This window comes from Equus asinus, chromosome 12, assembly GCF_041296235.1.
Source record: "Equus asinus isolate D_3611 breed Donkey chromosome 12, EquAss-T2T_v2, whole genome shotgun sequence".
Taxonomy (NCBI): Eukaryota; Metazoa; Chordata; class Mammalia; order Perissodactyla; family Equidae; genus Equus; species Equus asinus.
In genome coordinates this window covers 45737345-45753533 of record NC_091801.1, presented here as the reverse complement: position 1 = coordinate 45753533, position 16189 = coordinate 45737345, and the positions used below count along the sequence as shown (strand labels likewise).

At 38.0% G+C, this 16189-nt stretch overlaps 1 protein-coding gene and 1 long non-coding RNA gene across 7 annotated transcripts in view; one reads left to right on the top strand and one right to left on the bottom strand.

Annotated features, from left to right (window-relative positions):
• CPQ (carboxypeptidase Q) overlaps positions 1-16189 on the bottom strand; it is a 460617-nt gene that overhangs the window by 124608 nt on the left and 319820 nt on the right. The window lies entirely within an intron of this gene.
• Positions 1-16189, top strand: part of LOC139039915 (uncharacterized) — a 78362-nt gene that overhangs the window by 37033 nt on the left and 25140 nt on the right. For both annotated transcript variants that reach the window (XR_011493276.1, XR_011493277.1), the window contains exon 2: positions 2322-2392. This is a non-coding gene — a long non-coding RNA (uncharacterized lncRNA). The remainder of the gene's footprint in view (positions 1-2321; positions 2393-16189) is intronic.

The following is a 16189-nucleotide window of genomic DNA, read 5'->3' as shown; positions in this document are numbered from 1 at the left end:
CTTAAATTTGTCAGGGTAAGACAGATTTTATGCCTTCTCCACAGGTATCACCCTGTGAAAATTAAAAGCTGAACCTGGGAACTTTGAAGGACATGTAATCTAAAACCTTCCTGGTCTTCCAATCCCTTGTGCAGCTCTGGAACCAAATGACCCTGCAGCCTCTGCTCTTAAAGAGCCTCCAGCCACCAGCTGACACTTCCCTTTCCTTCACAGTCAAGTGTTCAAAGAAAAGACGAAATGCTTCATTATCTCTACATCCTCTCTTCTCGTTCTCACCTCAACTTCCTGTGACCAGGCTTCCACTTTCTCTGTTGAATCTATTCTTAATACAATTACCAATAGACCCCACTTGCGGGATCCATGGAACTTATTTCTGTTTCTGTCTTCTTGATCTGTGTTTGGCACTTGACACTGTTGCCCACCTTGTTCTTCCTTCACATCCCTCTCTAGTTTTCTTCTACTTCTCTGGCTGTTCCTTCCTGTCATTTTCCAAGGGCTTATTTTCCTCTGCCCTTTAAATACTGGCCTAACTCAGATATCTGGTAATGGTCCTTTCTTTTCTCACTCTGAACATTTTAATTGATCTCCCATATTTCCTTGGTTCCAACCACAATCTAGAGCCTAAAGACTCACAAATCTACATTTCAGCTCAGAACTCTGTCTGAGCCTCAGACTTAGATATTCAGCTGCCTATTAGACATTGTTATTTGGATACCCCACAGGTCCCTCAAACTCAACATAATCAAATTGAAGGTATTATTTCGCCCCCCTACTTAAATTGGCTTTTTCAGTATTTACTCTTTTAGTAATACATTCAGACTGTATGCATTGTTTCCCCCACATAAATCAGATTCCCCTACATTTACTATTTAATACAACCATCCATCAAGACGCCAAGTCAGAAACCTAGGAGTTTTCTTAGACACTTTTCTCATATTCAGCCACTACGAGAGAAAACCTCTTCCTCCTCCTCCTTTTCCTTATTCTTCTTCTTCATTATCGTGATCACAAATATTTATGGTTTACTATATGTTAGTCACTCTTATAAACTTTTTAAGTTTTTATCTCATTTAATTTTCACAGAAATTATTTTTATCTCCATTTTGCAGATTAGTAAATTGAGGCAGAGATTAGTTGGTAACTTCCCAAGTTAAAATAGTTAATAAGTGGTGGAGTGGTATTCAAACCCAGACAGTCTGACTCAAGAGCCTAAGGGTCTTAAGCACTACACTGATTAGTTCTCAAGATCTGTAGTATTCAATTCCTCAACCTCTTTCAAATATGCCTCCTCTCTCTGTTCCATCCTTATAGCTATTGCCATTTTTAGGGCTATATCATTCATAAACCAGACTCTAAGTTCCATGAGGACCAGGATCATGTGTGCCTTTGTTTATCAATGTCCCCAGTGCTTAGCATGATGATTTGCACTTAACATACCCTTAATAAGTGTCTGCCGAGGAAAAGAATAAAGGATTTTCACCGTGTTAATAATAGGTAGATGGCCGTATACTTTCATGTCCAAATAGGGAAAGTTTTGAGATTGAAACGGCACTAACAATAATTACTCTAAATCAACAAGAATAGATTGAGACTGTTCCAGACAAATTGAGACCTATCATCACTCTAATAATTGGGCTACCTATGCATGCCAGATTGCTTTTTGGCAACTCAACACCATTTTCTCCTGCCATACTCTCCCTGGTATTATAGGATTGGAAGCCTGGGAACTAGATTTCCTGGAATCTATGCCAGCAGGGTTATAAGGTTAGATGAAAACAATGAGCCACATTCATGTGAGATTTCAAAGGCAAAAGATAAATAGAAACCATCATTAATCCTTTGAGGTAGGTAGTCACACGGGCCTTGGTAGACAGAGTATGGGAGCTTTTGCCAACAGCTTCCAAGTATCTTCCTACAAATCACTCACTTGGGTGCTGTGGGCAGCTGAAATCATTGGTGACAGTTTCCTGTAGTTCCTATTCTTCATAATTTCCTGAATACTAGTAGCTGCATCAATGATCTTCCCTCTCTCAGGCCTTCAAACATTTTTATAGGTCCTTTTATTTGTCAGGTAATTAACCGGAGCTGCCTCAACAGACAAAACTCTCAAATCTCTGTGTCTTAGTCCAGTAAAAGTTGACTTTTTGCTCATGCAAAGTTGGTGAGAGCTATCCTCCACCTGGTGACTCAGACAACCAGGATTTTTCCATCTTTTTACGTAGCTTCCAGGGTTACTTCCAGGGTTAGTGAGGGTTGGAAGAAGCATATAAGCTCTTAACCATTTTGGCCCTGGGAAATTAATACCTCACTTTCTTTCACAGTCCTTTGGCCAAGACCATCATAAGGTCCCAACCTAACAGCAAGAGAAGATGAGAAAACAATGCAGTGTTTGGTAAGCATTTATTCTTTCTGTCATAGGTTCTAATTCCCTAAATTAAATCCTTTTCTGCTTGTAGTTTCTATTTTTCTTATTGATATACTATGAAATAGCACATAATTGTAGAACCTAAATATATCAACTTTATGAAGAGGCACTAATCCTTTGTTTCCACACCTAAACGTGTAAATATTAGTTTTACTGTGTGTATATATAGGCATATTATCTTATATAAAATTTTACATGACGTTTATCGTTTAGCTCATCTACCTACTGACACATATTATTTGAATTAATAGATTCAATAGTAAAGACAAAATTAAGATTAATGTCTTAAATGAAGAGAACAAAAAATTTTGTTGATATGTAACATATAGAATGATACGTCCATCATTCTTTTGAATTAAAATGATCTTTTTTTAATATTTATTTTTTGAAATTTATAAAGATATAGGACTGTCATCCATTGAACCTATAAAGACCAGGGTCCACATCATCATTTTCTTATAATACCAACATGCCTGATGATGCATAAGGTTGTACTAAAGTGGGAAGAATGGATGAGAAACAGGAAGTTGACTCCTGAATTCGGTGATCATTATATTTTCATATAAAATTATTAGCTTCTGTTCTGTTCTTATTCAAGAAACAAGTAATACATACACAAACACACTCATGCAACACAATATCTTAAAACATTTATATTAACATGATTATAGGTGTGGATGCATCATACATACTGTGCTGGACCTTCATCCTTTCTACGTGAAGGTGATGTTCAATGGACAGGCACTTGCTTCCATCTCAATGACTATGGTGAAGATGGGTTAATTTCCAGGGATAACGTATAGTCATTGCAGGTGGAAGAAGTAGCCTACCCCAAAGCAGCATTCAATTTCTGCCGAAACTGAGACATTCTTCACTGTATTCTGCTTATTCGTGTCTCTGTCAACAAATGAAGGCCATGTTACTCCTTCCAATTTGTGTTAACAGGAAATGTGGGTATAACAAGCAATCTGAAATATGAATATGAATTGAGAGGAAGCACTGCAGGACTGAAGTCTAATTCTGCCACTTTTCATTTGGTTTAATTTATGAAAAAGAGAATGAAGGCAAAGAAAGTGAGTGGAAACTCACCTTTATTGAATACTTACTGTGGGCAAAATTCTGTGCTCAATAATTTCACATGTATATCCTTACTGATTCATCACAACATACCTTGAAGAAGGCCCTATTTTTATACTTATTATATAATAAAGAGGCCTGCCTGTGTCACTTACTGTCTCAAAGACTTTGAGCAAAGCTTCTTGCCTCTCTCAGCCTCAGTTTTCTCATCTGCTAAATGAGAACAATAATACCTGTCCTACATCTAGGCATTCGGTACAAATATAATTATTTTTTCACCATTTTCCTTCCCTCCTTGACTATCAGCTGCACAAAGTTTTCAAAAGCAGACCTGTCTGATGCCAAAGGCCCTTTCTCCTCCATGTCTCAGTATTTACCTGCAGGAAGGATTTTAAAAGAAGAACTCACCTGGACAATCTAGATCCTCCTCAGACACATGCACATCCTCAGGCAGAAGCCACATTTAGTACAGTATCATTACAAGCTTATCTTTGCCACTAAAAGTACTCATACATCAAAGACTAAAGAAGAAAACCGCAGAAGAAAAGCAGCCCATGATGATAAGCAGAGAAGGTCACCTTGCTGTTGATGATTGCTGGCACACGTGCATCAAGGGACACAGAGCAAACTTAAGTAAAGGTCAAACCTATCCACTTTGTGTGCCAGGTACTGAGACTTGGGAAGAATCTACAAAGAAATACCATGAACTTTCGAAGTTACTCATTTACAATCAAGAGTCAGTGGTTGGTCTCTGTTGATTCAATGTGGGTCTTTTGCTTCAGCTCCTTCTCAGTCACGGAGAGTAGAAAATGGGAACCCAAACTAAAAACTACCACCCCCTACAGAGCCAGAACAACAACATCAAAGATAACAAGAATCATTTTAATAGCTTACAATTGCTTTAAACTTTTCCCTATCTCTCGGTCAACCAACCAATGAATACAGTACATACCCTACTATGTGTCAAGTTCTGGAGATACAGTGGTAAACAAGACACGTATAGACCCTGGCCTTGTGTAGTTGATAATCTAGCGGTGAGGGAAATGTTAAAGAAATCATTATATGTATGAAGAATGCCTAGATGCAGGGCAGGGATTATTATCCACATTTAATAGAAGAGAAGATTGAAGCTGAGATTGGTCAGAGGCTTTGTACAACATTTTTGAAACCGTAAGTGGCACAGTCAGGCCTCAGACTGGGTCTTTACACTTCTAGTCTAGGACTCTTTTTATATTGCTACACTGCCTGGCTGCCTGTCTCTAAGGACCCCTTTTCACCAAGGCACTCTGCCTCAAGTCTACTGAGGGTTCAAGATGGTGAATACAAATTAGGATGGTAAAAGATTGGATAGATTACAGTAGATTCTGGAGGTGATTTTGAGTCCTCCCTGTTCTTAGCTTTAAATCTTAAGACTGTTGTTTTAGGAGGGGCTTTAAAAGGAGCTAGAAAGCATGCTTATGAATTGCACTATGATTCACAGAAGCTCCTTTGCTTAGGATAACTATGGCCTTTATTAGTTCCCATGGAAAATCTTCCTATTATCAGGATACCTGTGACTTTCCTAGGGGTCAATCAATAGATGTACTTGGGGTCAGTCAGTTGATGTCCATGTTGAGCATCTATCATGATACCCATCCTATGGTTTTCATCCCTCCTAAAAGGTGAGCTTTAGATGAAGCTGTGAATCTCAAAACTATAACATTGGCAAGACCTTTGGGAGACTTCCATCTCAACAATGATAGGAAGTATCTCTCATTTGAACTGTCTCTGGAGAAAAGGAATAAGTGGAAATGGCTGCTGATGCAGGAGCTGGAAATATTTGACCAGTGGAGACTGATTCTGAGGAAGACCTAAACTTCTGTGCATTTGAGTTCTGTGTGCCTGGGCCTTTCTCTCTTTTCTCCTGCCTGCCCAATAGAAGACTGTTCAACATGCCCATCAACAAGCTGGGAGTCCACTCCATCCTCAACCCGGCAGTAGGTGTTGGGAGGACAACAGTGCAGATGACAAAAACTTGAAACATTGAAGAGCACAGTCTGGCTGGGAAATTGAGATCACACATGAAAGAGAGAATAAAAATGGGCCTGAAAGAGGGCCAGAGAAAGGAGAGGTTAATTTGGGCTGGAAAAGCTGCAATAGGATTGGGCTAAGCCTAATTAGATTGGGCTAAGAATGTGATGGGCTTGAGTAGAGGAGTTGGAGAAGAAGGGCACACTGAGCAGGGCACATAGCATCAGCCAAGGCGCAGAGGTGACAGTGAGGAGGGTTTGTGAAGGACACAATGAGGAGACCTACCTGGTGAAGGAGAAGATATGTCTTGGAGAGAATGGGATTCAGCTGGTGTGGTATACTATAAGTGCCCTGGGCCACAAGCCAGAAAATGAGTTCTGACACAAATTGTGATCCAAGTCCTTGCACAAGTCACATTGTCTCTGGGTTTCACTTTATTCACATGAACAATCAGATCATTCCACTAGATGATCTTTGAGATCCTCTTCCAGTTCTAGCAACTAAGATCATTTGATTCTCAAAGCTATTGGGGAAGAAAGGGTACCTCGCCACTTCAGGATAAAGGCCCAAGGGAAAAGAGAACCAACGCCACAAAGAACAAAGTGAAAAATGTCCAAGTATTTTTAGCACAATTCCTTAAACCAGAAGGAAGATGTCTGGGTGGTTTAACGTTAGATGCCGAGGTCTCACTGTTAGTTTCCTCCCAGATGTTTCCTCACAATCAAGGTCCCTAATGGTTCCTGTGGCAGCCTTCACTTAGTGCCTCCAACTGGGTGCTGCAGAAGGCCTGTCTTCTGTGCGCAGTGTTCAGAGAGATGGGAGTCACCTCTGCCTCCTGGCAGATGAGTGAGATCCTTGTGTAGAAGGTTATGGCGAGAGCCCATCTCTTGCAGATGTAATTCACACAGTAGATAATCTTGTCTGAGTCTCGACACAGCCAGGGCAAACATGACATCTTAAACAGGCTTTTATATGAAATGAGTATTTTGCAAAAAATTATTTTGATCTAGATGTACTTCCCTCAAAGAGAATAAATAAGAAAATTCATCTTTGAAGAGCAAATAAAAATAAGTACATATAAACACACTCAACGAGGGAAGCTTCTAAGACTTTGATTTTATTACTCCTATGCAGCATCCTCAGTTCATATTTAACTGAAGGAAGAGGCATTTCTGTTTGATCATTTTTATCTCCTCCTCCTTAGCAAGTGTCTGCCTTTTAAATTGCCATCTGTTCTTAACAAGAAGCAGAATGACCAAAGTTTCCTTTTCCTGATGATGTCTCATAAGGTTTTAACTGCTAATATTATTACTTCCAGCATTGAATCACATGAGATAAATTTTCCTAAGTCTGTGAGGTCACCAACCAAGGTTTTGTCAAAGCTGGAAAACAGCATCTGTACTTGGATGTTTCTCACGGTTTCAAGCAGTAAATCACAGGGAGAGAGAAATAAAAAGGCATTTATTGAAATTAAATCATCTGCTTACAAACAGTACAGTTTTTCCAAGTCTGGAAGATTTGAAAAGAAAACAAAAACCATGGATGTGTGTGTAGTAGATGGGGGAAAATGCTGATCAATCTTGAGAAAATTATATACAAAAATTTTTAGAAATAAGGCTTGTGTAGAGTAGTAGGAATATGATTTATCACAAAATTGAATGTAATGTGAGAAGATAAGAGATTATTTTTCTTCTCTAGCCATCTTTCAGTAAGTGAAGGGGAAACAAAAAGAGTATGTAAAAATTGTCTCTGAATATAAGATTTTGAGATAGCTAAACATGATAAAACTACCCCACAACTGAACTAGCAATCAGATCCAAAAACAACAACGAAAAATGTTTGAATCTCTTGGATGTAGATCAACTCATCTCACACTTTTTGAATCTAAAACAAACCCTACATAGTTGCTGACAGTGTGGAAAGAAATATCTCTCCAAATATGATTACAGCAATTCACAATGACAGGACAACTCCCATCATGGGAATTCACTTCATGCCATTAAGCCACTTTTTATAGCACTTGGAGAATTATGAAAAATTTGTTACTGTGACCACAACTAATCTCTCCACTTGAAAAAATTATTAAATAAAATGAGTCTTCTTCCATAAGAGGAAATAAGTCACTTTAAACATGTGTATATCAAAAGGGACTGAAGGTAGCTCACCTGGAAGACTGCCTAGGTTAAAAGAAGTTTTCTGAGTTAATATTAATGTGATGTTTAAGAGGGAGCCAAGAAAGGACAAAAGAAAAATGATTAAATGATTAACAAAAGATGTAGATGTGGACTTCCCATCTGACTTTATGACGTGCACCCCAACCTCACTCCTCCACCTGACTGTGCTTCCCTGAGCAGGCTCCACTTCTATTCAGTTGTCTCATTACCTTCTTCCTCTTTCTGCTTTCCTGTCCTTTTAGTCATAATTATGCTTCCCTACCAGTCCTGTGTTTCTATAAGAGAGCAAGGGCTTCCATGGAGTGACTCCTCCACTCCCTAAAGCGAAGCTTCCCTCTAGGCCCTCTCACTTTCTTGGCCCAAAGCACTTGAGCAGAGCCAGTTCTGCTAAATTTGACAGACACTATTGGTATTACTTTCTGTTGGGTGCTGGACATGCAAAGATTAAAAGTCATGCTAAAGGAGCTCAAATCTGGCAATGGAAACAATGAGTACACAACAGCATATGGAGACTTGATGAATGAGGAGAGAGGAAACAGAATGGTTTATTTAGGGATCTGCAAGTATATGCATCATAAAATACCCTTGGAATACAGACAGCAGGCAGCAGCCCCTGTGGAAGGATTAGAAGGATGCACATGTGCCCATGTCCCATATGACTCCTACCTGAGCCCACTCAGGGACCTATCCACTCATTCCAGGCCACTGACCAACACTGACCAACATCACTCCTCATTCCATTGTCTTTATCCTTATCCCTCAGATTTAAATGTAGAACTCTAAGTACACTCACTAATATTCACATCCCTCACTTAATGACCATTTTTCATTATGAAAACAGAATAATACATAGGGGTGAATCAGGTAAGTTAAAAAGCTAGAAGTATGATTCAAAAGTCTGTAGAACTTTTTTGAATAGAACTGTATTGTTTATCCCTCTAGCAAAGTGCACTCTAAAAACATGCTTTCTCTAACTACACAAAGCAACAAAGAAATGGTTGCTCCTCCTGATGGCTTCCTGATTCACCCTCCCACTATCTCCCCAGGCTCTCCAGTGACTGGTGCTTTGCCTGCTGTCCTTCAATGACAGGCTGACTTCAGAGTAAGCCCAGGCATGAGTGTCACGAGTGGCTTAGATCTGGAATTAGAGATTTGTTTCTTCTTCAGTGCCGGGGGTTGGGGGTTGGGAGATGGAGGACGGAGGAGCCTTGCTTGATAATTGCCAAGAAGAATCAGTACAAATTTTTCTAAGACACTAAGGCATCGAAAGAATAAATAAATAAACAAGAACCTATAGTGAAAATCTTTAAGTGAGGGCTAATTATACAAGTTCTATTTACTAAAGTTGGGCAGAATCACTAATAAGAACATATTTACTTTGATGGCCCAGGAATGTCTGATCTGATACGAAAATTGAGATCATTTGTCATGAATGGCAAGAAGATTTTGTGTGATAATCTTCCTGCTAGTCCCAATGATATCCTCTAAAAGCTAATAAATTCCTTCACCTAGACCACTTAGGAATTGCACTGCCAACCTCTGTAGATGCTGTGACTTGAGTCAAGAAGGAGATTAGCCGTGGCTGCAAACACACTCTCTAGACCAGCCAGCAGTAGCTAAATCCTGCGAGAGGAAGGAGATGGGCAAGAATGTCTGCTCTCTTTCTGGGGCTCTAATCAGTACCTTTATGCTAGTGTTTCCAAACCCACAATCATGAAAGGGATTCAATGAGCCAGTGTCAAATATTCTAAAAAACATAGGAAAAAAGTTATACTTTTATAGTTGAAATGGTTTCCTGAGAAAACTAAATGGGCAAATTTAATTTCTTTGCTCTTAGTTGGAAAAATATCAAATTGATATGGTTACTTTGGTCATCTCGTGATAAATTAAAGTGTGGTGGTTATAAAATTTCGTGATTAACAAAACTTGAAAACAAATCATCCTTAGTCAACAATTTATATGTGTTTTTTGTTTTGTTCTTTTTGTAAAATCTTGCAAAGTATACGTATAAAAATAAAAATACAAGGGAAATTTGATGGTATAATGATCAGGGACCACTGGCCTTGGCCATTCATGCTTTTCACCCTTCCTCATTATTCCATGACAATAGGTGTCACAGACAAATCATTGTCCTGACATTCCAGTTCTTATCTTCTCCAGATATCAGGCATCAGGCTGAATGAAAGGTGTTTTGCTTTCTTAGAAAAGAACTAGGTGGACTTCTGACTGCTCGAGCCAATGCAGAAGGGATCCCTTCTCATACAAGCAAGTAGAAATGCTTAGAAAGTAAAATTTTAAAAATTATTGTTTCATCCATAGTATAATTCACAAAAAGCTAAAGGGAGAGAGGAAGAGAGAATGAGAGGAAGGAAAGGAGATAGGGTGGGGAGGGAGAAGGGAAAGAGAAAGAAAAGGAAAGAGAAAGAGACAGAAGTCCCCAGACACCAGAAACAATTAGGGAATTTAAGCTAGAACAGAAAGTAAAAGTTGATGCTGCAGTAACCCATGGGGTTTTGAAAACCCCAAGCTGAGAAAATAACTGGAAGACTGGTCTAAGATCTCGGAAACCCACAGAGATCAGGCCAAAACCCGTCTGGATTTGCTATCCAGGCACCTCCACACTTTGCTCTCTCAGGAAAAAAAGTTCTCAATGAAGATAAGACCCTCTGCAGTGGTAACCAGTGTTCTGATTGTTTTAACATTATTCTCTAAGTGTGTATATCCAAAAACAGTATCATAAAGTTTTTGTGATTTTGAATTTATGTAAATGTATTATTTTCTTCTGTATTTGGATTTATTCTGTTTTAGAATAAGAGAGAGCAATATTTGAGGAGATAATAGTTTATGCCATTACAAAATCCAAAAGGAAAGAAAAGACAAAGGTTCTCAAACTGAAGAAGCAAAAAGAATCAGAGCAGGAAGAAATAAAAACAAAGACATCCCCAAACCATTCCTCAAGAAAATGCAGATCGTCATAGATACGATTAGATTTCTCAACTATAGGAGCCAGAAGAAAACAGAATAATATCTTCCAAATTCTGGAAAATAACTACCATCTATAACGCCATACCCAACTAAACATCATTCAAAGATAAGAACAAAATAAAGGCATTTTCAAATAAAACAGAGTTTATTGCTCACAGAACTCTATTAAAAGAACTACTGTGGGTTCTACTTCAGGAAGAAGGTAACTGAGCCAGAAGAAAGGAATAATAGTTGATAAAAATGTCAGTAAATATGTTGGTAATCTAATAATTACTGACTATAAATAATAAAAACAGCCAATATTTACTAAGCAATTATTATGTGCCAGGAACTGAACTAGCTCATTTAATTATCATAACTATAAGTAGATGCTATTATAATCCTCATCATACATATGAGGAAACTGAGGCATAGCACTTAAAAGATGACAGTAATCTATATGATAATATGTATAATGGAAAGGGATACATTGGAGCAATTTATGATTGCTATATTATTTAATTAAGACAAATATGCTTGTGACATTTTATTTGTAACCACTAAAAGAACAGAAAGAAAACGTACAAGTTTCCAAACAGTGGAGGGAAATACAGGGAGAGAGTGAAAGAAAAACCAATTAATCAAACAGAAAGCAAAAAAAGTAGAAAAAAAGAAAAATAGGAACTTTAGTAGGAAAAAAATTAGAAAATTACTAAAATATGTGATCACAATAAACAGAACAAACATCCTCATAACTGATACCGTGAGACTGAATATTTAAAAATCTAACTATATGCCATTTACAGCAGAATCAGCTAAAACACAATGGCCTAGAAAGTCAGAAATGAAGGAACAGAAAAATAAAGAGAAACCAAAAGAGAGTTGGTTGCATGATATTAATATAAGATAAAACAGAATTGCAGGGAAAAATCATTATTAAGAATAAAGGTCTTTAGGCTCAACTATATGAAGCAACCAAGCCTCAAACTATATAAAGCTAAACTGATAGAAATTCAAGGAGAAATTTATAAAATCACAATCTTAATGGGAGATTTTAATATATACTTCTCTCAAAAACAGATAGATCTAGTGGATAAAAAACTAGTAATGATACAGCAGTTTTGAACAGCACAATTAACAATTTTGCTCTCATGAATATATGTAGAACCCTATTCCAAGGAAAAGGAAGCTATATATTTTTTCAAGTCAACATAACACATTTTTTAAAAATTGTCTACATAAAAACCCAAAATTAGGGGCCAGCCTGGTGGCACAGCAGTTAAGTTCACACGTTCCGCTTCAGTGGCCCAGGGTTCACCGGTTAGGATCCCAGGTGCAGACCTATGCCCTGCTTGTAAAGCCATGCTGTGGCAGGCATCCCACGTATAAAGTAGAGGAAGATGGGCACAAATGTTAGCTCAGGGCCACTCTTCCTCAGCAAAAAGAGGAGAGTTGGCAGCAGATGTCAGCTCAAGGCTAATCTTCCTCAAAAAAAAAAAAAGCCAAAATTATGTCTAAGTGAATACGAAAGAACTAATATTCTATAAATCATGTTTAACAAGCACTATGCAACAAAATCGGAACACAATAACTCAATATTAACTTCATATTTTTTGAAACTCAAAGAAAGTTATAATAGTGAGTCAAAGAGGAAATCACAATGAAAATTCCAACATATTTAATTGGATGGCCATTAAGGCAGTATTTCAAGACTTGTGGAAAGCAGCTAAAGCAGCTAAAAGTGCTTAGAGAGAAAAGTATGGCCCCAAATATATACATTAGAAAATAAGACTGAAAGTTAGTGGACTAAACACTCACTTCAAGAAGATAAAACAATAAATAAAACAGTTTTCTATGCATGAGGATCTTCTGAGAATGCCTGGAGATTGCAGGTTTGACTATGTTAAAAAATAGGAAGATTTCTTGAGAATTCACTTAGCAGGGTAAATTGTAAACAGCAAGCACTAATTCGATTCTTTGTGTTCTCTGCTTTGATTTTTTTCTACATTTGAAATGATTTTCTTTGTAGTAAATTATGTTGCCTTCAACAGCAATTTCCTGTTTTTACTATTTTTTTCTTTAGAAATATTATAAATCTTTGTATACACAGTGTTACTGGGTTAAGGACATTGGCAGAGACAGAAAAGGGGACAGTAAAAGCTGATTTCTCCATCCCCACATCCTTAACATTTATGAAGCATCTGTTAACTGCCCTTCTACAGCAATGATGAGAGAATTGGCATTGTATATACTCACGGATGGTGGCTATATTGGGGTGATGGTTTGTGAGATTGGCTCATCAGAACCAGCTACTGTTCTTCTATTATGAGAGCTTCTCTGCTGTGGGGATGGCCCTGACCAAGCTGAACTGTGCAATGGGATACAGACACCAAGACTTGAGAGAGAAAGTTGATCCTGAGAGTATATCCTCTGCTGGAACACCTTTACCCATTGTTTTGGCAATTAGCTCTAATAATAATGGTTACTATTATTGATGGTTTAGCAGGGTCCAGATACTGCCCAAATTATTTCAAATCATTCTATCAGCTACTGAAGATAAATTGTTTCCATTGTGCAGAAGAGGAAACCGAGACTTAAATGGTTAAATAATTTGTCCAACATAGTACAACTACTAAGTAGCATGGAATGATTTGAACCTAAGATACTCTAACATATTGTACATGCTTACTTTACTAACCACACTGCCTCTCATTTACGCACAGATTTTGAGTTATTTAAGGGTTAAGGAGCAGGATCTGAAGGGTTGAAAAAATCCATGAGATCTGGGTCACATCATATAATCTAGAGATGCTGGTGTCAGGCAAGAACATGGGCTGAATATGAGCTCATCAGTGATGATTATCCAATATGAGGAAGGCATTAGTAGCATTACAAATAAGAAATCTTATAATAGTCAGCTTCTTTCAATACTTTATTTAGCCTGATGTTTCCATCACACACCCAACAGATATTCTCTGTTGCTAGTGCTTAATTTTGAGGATGTTCCGAGTCGAAGGGGTCTAAGAATGAACTAAACTAACGCCTTATCTTCCAGGACAATTTTTAAAGTCCAGTTAAGCATAAAAGTCCAATCAGATGTTCATAGTATATTTTCCCATTTCTTTGCTGGCAGACATCTGTTTTTAGGCAAGTTTACTGCAACAGAATTCGTTCTAAGCTGAGTAAACCACAGCTTTCGCAAAATGCAGCATTAGCATGATGCAGAGAAGTGTGTAGGTGAAGAACACAGCAACCCTGGAAACCCCATCGCTTCCTCTTTAGTATACTTAGCATAGAAAGGTAGAAGCTGGCTTGTCAGCCACATAGCAAATAGCAAATAAAACTTGCTTAATAACTCCAGAGCTGTGGTTTTGCAGGCTTGGTATATTAGCTGGAGTCTCCCACTCCATTTTCCTGTGTCTCCATTGTATTCATCACAGTTCTTTACAGGTTAAAAGGATAACCTACCCGGTATCTTTACTTTAGAAAAAATCCTATCATGCCAATCCCATGCTTAAAATCTTCAATGGCTCCCACTGCCCACAGCACCAATTCCAAACTTCAGCTTTGTATCCAGTGCCCTTTACAAACTGACTCTCACCTTTCATTTGATTCATTTCCCACCCTTCCTCACTCACCTATTGCTCTAGACTCACCAAACCTCCTCCACTCCTCAAACTACGTACTTTCATGAGCTCTGATTTTGTTCTTTCTTCTCCCACCTTCCACCCTTTCAAGGCTTAGCTCAAATGTCACTGTCCATGTGAAGCCATTGCCACCTGACTGTGAGCGCCTTGATGGAAGGACCTGTGTCCTACCCATTTTATTTGCCCAACATGAAGTAGGTGTTCAATATTTATTATTGAAATAGGAGATCTCCTTGTGAGCCAAGTTGTGCAATACTGTGAGGATATTGTTTTAATGAGATAGCCTACATTTTCCAGACAGCTCCACCCTGGATTTATATGGATCCCATTCTTGGGTGGGAGGAAATCCACTGGGGCACTAAGGATATCATTATTCAGTCTTTCCATAATCCTTCTTCTCTAGGATAAAAAATACTAATTTTTTAAGCTGCCATTTCCTTTACCAACACCACTTGTCTTAACTTTCTAAGGCATACAGACCAAATCAAAGCAGATGTTGGGGAGGAAGCTGAGCACACTATGGATAAAGGGGCCCCGTGAGACTCTTCCTCTCACAGCATTCATCTGCCACCCCTCCAGACTCTGTCAGACAGAAAGGAATTGGTCACAATGTTGTATGCCACTGGGCCTGAGACTTGCCTATTTTTACACTGAAATGGTGCATTTTAACTAAGTGATAAAATAATAAGAGCAACGTTCATGTAAGCTCCAAAATGACTACAGAATGTCCTATACCACATACAAACTAAAAGGTAGAACACATTCTAAGTGATTCATTTTTAACAAATCTTATCTTATCTCAATAACATATTTGGAAGATCAGTCTATACACAGTTGGTCTTTTTACACATGCCAGTGGAAAGGTCTATGTTAACTGAATGAATATAAAGATGCTAAGTATTTTAGTGAAACTTATGAATGTGTTCAAACCTCAGGGAAAGTTCTCAGCAATTTCCAGCTAAAAAAATATGTATCTGCCACAGGTCTTAGGATAAAGCTAGACACTACATAACTTGCCACTAGAGGAAATAGTATATCTGAATAAAAAATGAGATCATCCTCAAAAGACCATGAGAAGGAGCCACAAATGCCCTGACCATAAGTCTACTTTTAAAGATTTTATTTTTCCTTTTTCTCCCCAAAGCCCCCTGGTACATAGTTGTGTATTTTTAGTTGTGGGTCCTTCTAGTTGTGGCATGTGGGACACCTCCCCAGCATGGCCTCATGAGTGGTGCCATGTCCATGCCCAGGATTCTAACTGTTGAAACCCTGGGCCACCAAAGTGGAGCGTGTGAACTCAACCACTTGGCCATGGGGCCTGCCCCCATAAGTCTATTTTTAGATGTAACAAAAAAAAGTAAACAAATTCTTGGTTTCTAATTCTTCTTTGTTCTAGGTATTTTCGGCACTAAATGCAATTCTAAAAAGTCAAGACTAAAATTTTTTCAGAAAAAATAAAAGCAAACAACCACTATATATTAAAATTAAAATTAATAAAAATGAAATTTAATGTCAGGGAGAAATGTACTTTTTCCTAAGACTTAAAACAAGTTAATTTCTTAGACAGTTCCACAAGCAGATATATTATTTCCTAAAGGTACTTCCTTCCACCACTGAAGACTGGCGATTTTAATAGGCTACTTTTCCCAGGGCTATCAGTCTCCCTTCCAGTGTTCATGAAATAATTGTGAAAGAAAAACAGTGAAAATGGGAGTAGGGAGAGTTTGTGGAATATTTTAAGATAAAAATTCCTTCTAGGAAAGAAAAACCCTACCAAATTCTGATGCATTTGGGGCCATAGAAAAACCTGACAGAGAGAGTCCTTAGCATATGTCAAACATTTCCAATAATACTACATTTATTTTAGTAAAATAAGCTCAGATAGTATGAAT